Source organism: Equus asinus, chromosome 2, assembly GCF_041296235.1.
Source record: "Equus asinus isolate D_3611 breed Donkey chromosome 2, EquAss-T2T_v2, whole genome shotgun sequence".
Lineage (NCBI taxonomy): Eukaryota > Metazoa > Chordata > Mammalia > Perissodactyla > Equidae > Equus > Equus asinus.
The window spans coordinates 3,576,847-3,588,644 of record NC_091791.1 but is presented as its reverse complement, the minus strand read 5'-3'; positions in this window follow the sequence as shown (position 1 = coordinate 3,588,644).

The following is an 11,798-nucleotide window of genomic DNA, read 5'->3' as shown; positions in this document are numbered from 1 at the left end:
CTCTCTCTTGTCATTGGTCGCTGAGCCCAGGCTGCAGCCGACTTCCTGCGGCTGGTTGGCTGATAGATGGCGCAGCGGGCCAATCAGTATGGGCGAGCCTGTGGGGGTCTCTGGGAGTTGTAGTCCTGGGGAGTTGGCCTCGCTTCCGGGCGGGAGGGGAGCCCGGTACATCTGCGGGGAGGCATGGTCTCTAGCCGGTTCTTCCCCGGTGCGTGGTGACAGGCTGGAGTGGTGAGCTGCCGGAGCACTCAGCTGTGCGGAAGGGGAAACCGAGGCCTCTCGCCCGCGCCGTTGCGGGGGTGGTTCTGGCTCGGCGCCCCCAAAACAACTGGTGTCGCCCCCAGCCCAGCGCTGAGCCGGGGACCGGGAGTCGGTCTGGGCTGGAGCGTGCTCGGGCTCTGCTCGCCCCGCACCGCGCGCCCCGCCCTACGCGGAGCTCCCGTCCTACCTGCTCTGGTGCGCCCGCCCCGGGACCCTTTCTGACTAATTAAAATCGATCCAAGCCCGCCCTTTGCCGGTGATTGCTCGCGGTGGGCGGGTGACCTGGTCTTGGCCAGTGAGAAGTAAAGGAGGTCTCTTGAGCACAGGGCTCTGGGGAAGATTTTCTTTCCTGTTAAAAGGGGATTGATGGGCGGCGACTGTCTTCTTCCCTACTGTTGTTTCCAGTGTAAGCTTCCTGGAGCTGCTGCAGCCTCCTTGTCACCGTGAGGGCAGCTGGTGGGAAACCTAGTGGAAAGTAGCACCTAGGCCCGAACAAATGAGCTTCTGAACCCACCTACAGCTAACTGCCCACCGGTCTCCAGACTCCTTGTCGTGTCTCTGTTATTTGAGTCACTGTGAGTTTCCCGTTCTGCTGCAGTTGAAGGCATCCTTTGTTAAAAGGCCCTCTCCTGAAGCATTATAGTGAAATGCATGACACCCTACTTAGTTGGGCTACTTGCTGGGTGATCTTCAGCACATTAAGTAGCTAGTCTACTTCTGTGTTCTCATTTATAAAAGATAATGATGACTCATAGGGCATTTTGAGGATTAAATGAGGTATTTACATATCAGGTACTTAGAACAATGCCTGACAGGAGCTAAGTTCTCAATGAATGGTGTATGGCTCCTACTAGTGCTCTTAGGACTAATACTGCCACTGCCAGTTCACAATCCTGTATCAAAAACCCTTGAGGTCTTCCAGTTATAAGATGAGTAAGTCCTGGGGATGTGATGTATGGTGTGGTGACTATAGTTGACAATACTGTTATGTATTTGAAAGTTGCTAAGAGTTTTAAAAGTTGTCACCATAGAAAAAAGTTAATCCTGTGAGGTGGTGGATGTGTGAACTAACCTTCCTGTGGTAATCATTTCGCAGTATATACATATATCAAATGATTACATCATACGCCTTAAACTTGCACAATGTTATCTGTCAGTTACACCTGAATAAAGTTGTGGGGGGGACTTTGGGGCCAGATGTATTTTTGGAATTCAGAATTTTTAGCATTTTTTTAAATGACAGTATAGATACTGTATGAAACACCTCCAGCGGGGGCTGGGACAACACCCTATAATCAAACGCAGTATTTCTGCAGCAAAAGTGTGTGAATATCCACAAATATTCACCCTAAGTGGGATATATGAAGGCTGTAAATACGGATATTAGTTCAAATGAGTTTGCTCCAAACTTAGGAAAAAACTTATAATTTTTAGAACTTTGTATTTCAGAATTGAAGTCAGATACTAGTGTGCACCTGTACTACCACCTCCACTTTAAAATACTTTAAAAACCTTTTTTTTTGTCTTGAAGTTTAGATTAAATGACATGCTTTGCCATCCAGTTTCAAAATCAGTGGTCTTTGTCCTTAGGGCTGCTTTTTCAGATGCTGGAGACAAACGTTGAGTAATGGAGAAAAGCTCAGCCCAGGACCTGCCCTCAAAGACAGTCCCCTCCGCCAGACTCCTCTCTGGCTCCTCTGACTCTCTTACCAACTAGGCCCTGACTTTGGGCTTTTCGTGTTTGTGGCCAATTTTAGCCAGAATCCTGCTAAGTCACTTTAGCCCTAATCACCCACCCTCCATATCTGATGGGGTTCCTCATCTTCTATCAACCCCCAGGTGATGTCTGAGCACCCTGGCCTTCCTTCAGCAAGAATCCTGTCATGTCAACTTGGCCAGAATCTCCCTCACCTCTGATATTTCCTCTTACAATTTCCCATCCACTGACCCTGACCCCCCTCCTTGGCTAAAAATCCCCACTTAACCTTGTTTTCGGAGTTGAGCCTAATCTCTCTCCCCTACTGCAAAACCCCATTGCAGGGGCCCCTATACCTGTCACGATAGTCCCCCTGAATAAAGTTGCGGTACTGTTCTTTACAAGTGCCGTGGATGCTTCTTCCTTTAAGACTGCATGCAGCAGGAGGTATATTACATTCACTAGGATGCTCGCTATTTACCGAACACCAGTCATTTGAGTACCAACTGCAGGATGTATACGAAACCTCTCCTATTATCTACCTGGTATAGTTATTTAAATTCTTAACATCCCAAATTTTAAAAAACTTTAAAATATCCATAAAATGATGAGTAAAAGTGCTCATTATTTTAGTATATTAAAACAAGTACGTTAACTATTAGAAAACCACATAGGGGAAAATCTTCATGACATTGGATTCTTGTATAGGACACCAAATGGACAATCAACAAAAGAAAAAGGGGATGAATGTGACTACATCAAAATTAAAAACTTTTTGCAACAAAGGATACTATTAATGCAGTGAAGAGGCAACCCATGAAATGGAGTAAATATTTGCAAGTCAATCTGGTAACGATCTGATCCAGAATACGTAAAGACTTCTACAACTCAACAATAGAAAAACAACCCGATTAAAAAATGGACAAAGGACTTGAGTAGACGTTTCTCCAAAGATACAGGAACATACAAGTGGCCAAAGCACATGAAGAGATGCTCGACATCACTAATCGTTAGAGAAATGCAAATCGAAACTGCAATGAAATACCACTTCACACCCATTAGGAGGATTACTATAAAAAAAAGAGTAATAATAACAAGCGTTGGCAAGGATGTGGAGAAATTGGAACACGTGCATCGCTGGTAAGAATGTACAATGGGGCAGACGTTATTAAAAACAGTATGGCGTTTCCTCAAAAAACTAAAATTATTGTGTAATTTCACAATTCCACTTCTGGATACATACACAAAAGAATTGAAAGCAGGGACTGAAACAGATATTTGTACACCCATGTTCATGGCAGCATCATCCACAATAGCCAAAAGGAAGAAGCAAATCAAGTTTCCGTAGAGGTATGCATGGGTAAACAAAACGTGGAATATACATACGGTGGGATTCAGTCTTCAAAAGGAAGGAAATTCTGACACAGGCTACAACATGGAGGAACCTTGAAGACATTATGCTCAGTGAAATAACCCAGACACAAAGGGAGAAGTACTGTATGATTCTACTTACACGAGGTCCAGAAAGCAGTCAAATCCACAGAGACGGAAAGCAGAGGCATGGCTGCCGAGGGCTGGGGGTGGGGGAGTGGGGAGTTAGTGTTTAATGGGTTCAGACTCACAGTTTTGCAAGATAAAAAGAGTTCTGGAGATGGATAATGGTAACGGTTGCACGATAATGTGAACGTGCATGATGCCACTGAACCGTACACTTCAAAATGGTTGAGATAGTCAATTCTATGTTATGTATATTTTACCAAAATAAAAAAAGAAATACATTAAATATTAAAAGAAAATTTGTTTCTCTGTGCACCACTTACAGTCAGCGTTCACACCTCCAGGGGAAGTAGCTCTCAGGAGGAAGGTGACTGGAGTTCCAATTTCACTCTGCCAATTGCTAGCACCTGGGCAAGCTGCTGTACCCTCTCAGTCCCCAGTCCCTGCCCCTTTTTGGTGTATAACTTTGGGATGCCTACCTCAACGGGTGCTCTGAGTTTTCAGTGAGATACGGTCTGTAGAGTAGTGAGTGTGATGTCTGCGACATAGTAAGCTCACAGTTCATCATGGCTAGTGTGACTGCCTCTAACCTTTTCCCAACTAAGCACTGGACCGTTCAGGAAGTTTCTGGGGAGCTTTGGTTTGCTTATGGCTGCAGCACCTAACTAGAGATGTATGCTGGGGTGAGCGTTCATTTCTGAGCCTCAGTTTGCTCATCTGTAAAACAGGAATAAAATAGCCTGCTCCTGTTGCCTGCCTTCCAGGGAAGTCAGAGCTTCAAGGAGTAGCTGCAGGTTGCCTTTATTAACACTCCCAGCTCAGCCCTGCCCAGGGAGAGCTGTGTGTGTGTGTGTGTGTGTGTGTGTGTGTGGTGGGGAGGAGATTGAGTAACAGTTTTAATTCAACTGTTACAAAGCCATTACTTCCATTTTTCCATTGGCTTAACCTTCCCCCTCTCAAGCTCCAGTGACCTCCTTTAACAATTGCTGCCTCTGCTTATCTTGTTGGGATGTCAAAGAGATAATATATATAAAGCCTCTAGCACAGAGCCTGGCGCATGGTAGATGTCTAATAAATGCTCTTTCCTTTCCTTCAAAAAAAATTCCCAGCACTTCCTTGGGCACTGGGATCAGGTTATTTTTTCTTTGAAACTTACACTTTCTTTGCGTATTATAACAATAACAGCTATCACCTTTGCCCAGAAACTGCATGGCTCCCTCCTCCTTGTTTTTCAGAAGTTGAGGGAGCCGTCCCTTCCTCAGAGCAGTCCTGCCGACCCCCTGATGAAAAGCAGCCACCGCATGCTCACCCCAGCCCCACTCCAGTCCTAGGACACTCAGCACTGGCTGGGAACTCTCTTTTTCACTGATGGATTTTCCCTATCTGCCTCCAGAGTGCTCATCCTCCACTGGACAGAGCCAGGCCTGCAGCGGGTTCTCAGGAAATAACTCTCCGTTGGGCATCAGAGACTTTAGCAGTCAATTTGCCTCCTTGATTTCATCCTCACAGCAATGCTGCAGGGCTGTCTTCTTGTTCAGATAAAGAAGCCGGCTCAGAGATGTCACCTCTTGTGCCCAGGGCTGCAGAAGGATGATGTGGCAGACCTGAATTCACACAGTGTGCTGTCTGGATTTGCCACCCTCTCCCTGCCCTGTAGCCTTTGGTTCCTGGGGAAAGCCTCCTTATTAAGCCACAGGTCATCCTTAAAACCAGGTGAGTTCCCTCAAACAAACAAACAGGAACAGCTCTAGCTCCACCCCAGGGCCTTAATTTCACAGGGCAAGTTTCGGATGCCCGCTGGAGAGTGCAGGGTCACACCCAGGAGTGGCTTTCTCAAGGTGAACCTCCTTTGTACAGGAGCATGAATCATCTTTATTCTGAACACCCACCTCTGCATTTGAAGAGACTTGTGCAGGAGAGTGTGCGGTCAAGAGCTTTCTTCTCCCTAAGAATCTGGCAGGTCGCTGCCTCTCCATCTGCCTCCTCACCTACCAGCCTGGGTCTGGCCTGTCCCTTCACTGACCAGAGGATCTGTGCATGCCAGGCCTGGCTCTTCTTGCTTTCTCTTTCTCCTCATTGCTAGAGTTCCAGCCAAAGTCCATCTCTCCCGCGGGACCTTCCCTTCATGGCTCAGGTTTGCTCCTCTGACCACTGCTGGCACTTGGCCCTCCAAAGTCTATCCCCTTCTATCATGCTGTCCACACTTCCTCATCTGCGTCCATCAGGACTTGCCGAGGGATCTCATGAACCTGTGACAATGGACTGTGAGTCAGATGTTTTCTGGGTAGAGCTGGCGTATGACAATGTTCTTCCTTGGTGGGTTAAGGGAGAATATTTGCTACATATGGAGGCCTTAGTATTATGCTTTCCTTTGAGTCCATGCCAAGAAGCTGTCCTATAGATGAGACCCCTTCTGACGCATCGCTAAGTCATCCATTCTCAGAACCGGAAGGGCAACAGCTTCATGCACTGATAAGGGAACTGAATTCAGCTCACTCACTCGTTCATTCATTCGTTAACAAATATTTCACTGTGTGCCCAGAGGCAGAAGACTCCCTGAGTCGGTGGAGGTCTGTCATCCATGAACTCAGTGGCTGACCCTCTGTTCTCTGGAAGACCCGTGATTGTGTTCATCACTGTGGCCCCAGGGCCCAGCACAGGCGGGGGGGGGGGGCGCGGGGGGCCCGACTAGATACTCAGCACAAGAACCATGAATAAATGAGGTCAGCAGAGTTAGCTGGGTGGCGTCTGCTCCAGCCATGGCCTGGGGAGGCCTCCAAGCGAGGTGCCCTTGCCCTCCTGCCTCCTCTGGCTGCTGTGGGTCACAGCATCTGACATCTCTGGGATGTTAAGTGGGACACAAGCTTTGCTGTCTCCGCCTCATCTTTTGCCTGGGTCTTCAGCTCTACGGCACACAGGCAACTTGTCAGGCCCTCTCTCTGTGGACAGGTGGTTCTATCCCAAGAGGACTAGAATCTGAAGGATGCCCCTCTCTCTAGAAGGTCAGCACACATTTGTTTTGCTGAGGGTCATGGTTTTGTTCCAATGTCTTTTTAGCTCAGGTTGTATTTTCTTTTATGGCAAGACAGTATAAGATTTCTTTAAATATAATCCTTGTAATGATCCAGGCATACTTCATTAAGGCAAAAAAATAAAATAATAATCCACTGCTTTTCAACTTTCAAAATAATGTCTCTACGTGAAGACTTTTGTGATCTAAGTCAATTCCCTGAATTGTTTTCTGATGCTGTAAATGTGCTCTTCACGGTGGACCAAAAGTAGATAATTATTTAATATTGAAAGACTTTATGACTGATGCAAATTAGAGATTTATATGATACTGTATAACATATGTGCCCCAATCCACCCAATAATGTCACTGTAAACACTTGCTACATACAGGAGGCAAGGATTTCAGAGTCTGTCATTTCACATTTTCTTCATTGGTGCAGTAGATAAATAAAAATATTAATAAATCACAAATGTGCCTTCAAAAATCAATAGCTTAAGGCTTGATCAGGAGGTATTAATTTGTATCTCATTGTGAGCTGTCCCTGCTTCTAGTAACTTGGTAATGTTTGTTAAATGCCAGACACTAGTGTACTTTCTATGCCACCTTATGTTTCAACAATAGATTGAAATTTTAGCATGACGTTTTATATTTCATCCTAAAATTTTTTTATTTGCAAGTGTATGAAGTCACCTTGGTTATGTTCAATAATCCATTTTTGCCATGTATTTTCATATAAATTATAGGATGTTTTTGCCTCTCAGCTCTCACGACACAGTAAGGAGAAACCCCCAGCATGTGGAAATATGACTGATGCCGCATTAGTGTGTGGGTTGGAAATAATAAGGATTATAAATGACTCACTGGGTATAGAAAATAAGGGGAGAAGACTTATTGGGGAGACGTAAAACGGCTTGCTCTCTTTATGCACCACCGAAAGAAGGTACCATGAGAGATATATTGCTATTCACTTCTCTTTATTTCTAAGGGGGTTTTTATTAACCCCTTTTTATCAATCAAAATAAATTGATTTCCAGTGAACGCAATATTTTCTATTTGAAATTATCAAACAGAAGCAAAGGCACTCAAACTCACATACTACATCTTCCAGTAAATAAGAGACAGACCCCTACCGAAGAGATTGCTAAATAGTGTTAAAGGTTTTCATAGCCGTCCCTTAAAACAGAACATTTCATTCAAGGTAGAAGTGGGCCCTGGGATTCGTTTGGAATTCAGCTATATCCTGCCGTGTTAGTGACCAGATATTCCAGAGCACTGCTATTTAATATTTATGTCCCATCATAAAAGGACATATTTCTGTAAGGTAAATGCAGTTATGGCCAATAATAAGCCAGTCCTGGGTAAGGCAGGATATAATAACTGACTCAAGGGGAGAGAAACTGGGTGGCCAGGAATGCACGGTGAAGAGCATCCTGGAGAGGGGTCCAGTCACTTCTGGCTGTGATGCAGTGAAATCGAATGTGCGGGAACTGGAAAATAAAGACTTCCCCCACAAGGGTGGGAGCAGCCCTCCTGGTCCTCACTAGTCTGGGCAGAAGGCCCAAGAGTTTGGGACAATAGGAATAAACACGGCAGTTTAGAACATGGGGCCAGGTGGGGCTTCCCCCACCCCACCTGGAGGGGCTGAGGATGTGATGGCAGCAGCCTGAGACTGAAAACCTCCCCGATGCCCGGGAGCTTGTTGCCTCTTCCATCTCAGCCCTTAGGGCAGCTGTGGCCTGACTTGCGAGGGCCTGGGAGCTGGCAGAGCTGTCGTGTCGCCTCTGTGCAGAATCAGCTGGATGTGGCTTAGTGCCTGCCTCTCCCTCAGATCCGTAGCATAAAGGGCTACTCACTTCAGGGTCCCACATGTCTGTCACTTATCATAGGAAGGAGACTTTTGTTCCTGTATCTCCTATTACTCATTTCTTAGTTCAACATATATAAGTGAAAAAAAGAATGTATGTCATAGTTGGAAAGTCTAAAGGTAATATTGGCATTGAATTCGTTTTTTTTGAGGAAGATTGGCCCTGAGCTAACATCCATGCCAGTCTTCCTGTATTTTGTGTGGGATGCTGCCACAGCATGGCTTGATGAGCAGCACTAGGTCCACACCCGGGATCTGAACCTGCAAACCCTGGGCCACCGAAGCGGAATGTGTGAACTTAACCACTACACCACTGGGGTGGCCCGGCATCGAAATTTTTTAATGAGATATTTCTTCTGATTAAAATAAAGTATATTTCATATGAATGAGTGAATAATAGATACTTACTTAAACTTAGGCTAATAATGGAGTCACCACCAAGTTTATGCTTTACTCTGGCTCTAGGACACGACCACAGAGGTTTAAACTTTAGCTTCTTTATCATGAGATCATGAAATACTGACCCGTTTATTTCATATACATACTATGGGGCAATAGAGCCTACACATTGTTTAAAAATCAGTGGTTTGTTTGTTCCCTTTCTTTTTGGTTTCTTTGGTTCTAGAGGAAGGAAGTTAAAGACAGCAATCATTTTACAGAAAAATCGTCCCAGCGGTGGAAATCCGAGGTGGGCGAGCCAGCTAGGCTTCCTTTCAGAATTGGAAGCAAATCCAAATCCATTCACATCGTCGGTCTGTGTTATTTATTTCACCCCTCCCTGAAGTTACCCTTGAGGTTCGCCCAGGGCAGCTGCTGACCCTGGGGCACGAGGCCCCCGCCATTGTTGAGCAGGGGTGCTGCAGCGTCTCGGGTTCCTGCCGTGTCCTGCCCACTGGGCTCCTGCGGAGCCGTGGTGGCGGGCTGACATTCACACTGCCCAGGCAGCACAACTCAGGGAGAGGTGGAAGAATACCGAGTTCAAATGATTTAACAAAAAATACTCGATGTTCCTTTGTCTTGCACCTGGGAGAAAATGTCACTGTCTTCTATTAGAGGACAGAGAGAATGGGAAGGAAGCCGTTGTAGGCGTGGCAAACTTTTGAAACATTTTGACAGGCGTAAGACTATTGCGCTCATAAGACTATTGCGCTCATCGATTTGACTAAAGCGATGCCAATTAGCTCTTGAGGTTGGGATGGAGGCAGCCGAGTGTTAAACAGCCAGTGACTGACTCTGTCCTTTGGCCGTAGCTTGGACTCCAGAACTATTAGCTGTGTATCGCCGAGCTGTCTTTAAAGGTCTGTGTGTGTGTGTGTGTGTCTGTGTGTTTCTCAGAAGTGTTCCAGACCTCTGTACTCTGAATTCCTTCCACAGGTAGGAAGGGACACCTCTGCTCCTGGTACCTCTGGACACTCCAGATGTCCACTCTATGAGGTGACATATCTGTGTGAAAGTAGCCCATGAGAGAGTGCCAAGGCCATGGGACAGAGGGCCCAGCATGTGAGCTCAAACGAGGCAGCATGGGTCTGAAAGGGTCCTTCTTGAGATGTGAAATCTTGGAGCCGCAGCCTGAAGGAGCTCGCCTGGTGAGAACTTCTTAGCTCTCTTAAGAATTACTTCTGACTTTACAAGCAATCTTGTTTGTGACACCAAGGCAAGCTCATCTGTGCTCTCAGTTTCTCAGATTTGAAACAAGAATTACAAATAGGAGCAGAAAATTATCTCCAAATGGACTTGGAGAATAGATACACAGACACACATGTGCACACATACAATGCTGTTTATATGTAACACGTTTGGCTCACGAAAACATGCAGCTGCGTGTAAACATCCACAGTGGTTATGTATGTTTGTGATCAACAAAGTGTCCTGGAATGTGCATCTGGGGTGACCGCACCCGGAACTGGACCTTCAGGTAAACAAAGAGACACGTGGAAGTGTGTGTGCAGGTGACACATGCCGTTCAGAACTCTCCGCCCCGTCCCACCCCCTGCCAGCATGCTTTCATATGGACATCTTATAGGATCTCAGAACCACAGCTGTTGGACTAAGAAGTGGGGAAAGATGTCAAAAGTTGGCAGATCAGGGAAAAAGCACGTTTTTGGTGGATCAGCAGAGCATTTTCAGATACAGCATCTGTTTGTGTTAATTCTGAATTGTGCCCTCTCTAGGTTGAATAAAGAAATCACTCAACAAAGGACGCTCCTTCTCCAGCCTGAAGAGGCGCTGACGCCACCTACAGCCTGGAGACCGGCTCTGCAACCAGCACCTGCCAGCCAGTCTGGTGCTGGGGGGAAGAGATTAGAATTTATGTGGGGCATGGAGAACGGGCAGTCAACTCTCAAGGTGAATACTTTCCCTGATAAATTGTAAACCATTAAAAACATGTTTAAAAATTATTTTGACTAATGAGTTTTTGAAGATTGTAGCAGTTGGATTAAAATTTGTGAACTACATTTCTTATATAAATATATTTTTTCTAGTGAGCACCTTCTGGGATATGGTCACATCTTGTGTGTGTGTGTGTGTGTGTGTGTGTGTGTGTGTGTGTGTGTGTAGCAACCTCAAACATTCAACCCAAATCCAGATTAGGTTAGTGGGTACATGCTTATCCACATAGTCTTATCTTCTTAGGGGAAACCGGATTACTGTGAAACCATCAGATAACACACAATTCTGAAAAGAAATGGAATGTATTTTTATTGGTGGAGCCAAGATGAAGTATGTCTTGAAATCTGTTTTACAAATAAACTTGCACATAAATTGTCCATTCGCTGCTTCGAAATCTTTTTTCACATTTGAAGAGCTGTCAGAGGTCCCTAATAAACATGAGTCTTATTTAGTTTACTGGGTATGTAATTCTTCTTTTCTTTGAAAATAATTATTTTTCAAGCAAGTGCAGCAAAAATACAACCAATAAAAATCTAGCTATGACAGCATAAACAACCTTTATAGCCAGCATATACATAGAGTTCTTCCAATAAAAGCGGTTCCTGATAAGGAAGGGAACAGAACATTGACTGACTCCTGCCGAGATCAAGTGCCAGTCTCCTAAGGGTTGACAGTGGGAACCTCACAGCCAGTTCCCACTCCCCTAACCTGGACTTGTCCTTGGCTATCAGGGTGACCCTTGGGCTAAGAAGAAGAGGGCTGGTCGCTTGGCAGGACGCAGTGTCCAGTTCATCTCAATGTGATTTGGGAAACACCCTTCCCAAGGCCCATTCCTGGGGCTACCGAACGAAGTTGATGGACAATGGGCTGAAATTCCCTGGAGGGCTCTGGAGAGTCAGGATGCAGCCTGTCTCCCTCTTGGTTCCACCATCCCCCGTCCATGGCAGTGATCCCTTGGTGAGGGCCATGCCAGGGTAGGTGGTAGGGCTGGCATGTGGAGATGGGAGTGCACGCAGGAGGATCTGATCCAGGGATTCTGCTCTGGGCTTTGGTCAACCTGGTCCTGACCCGTTGGG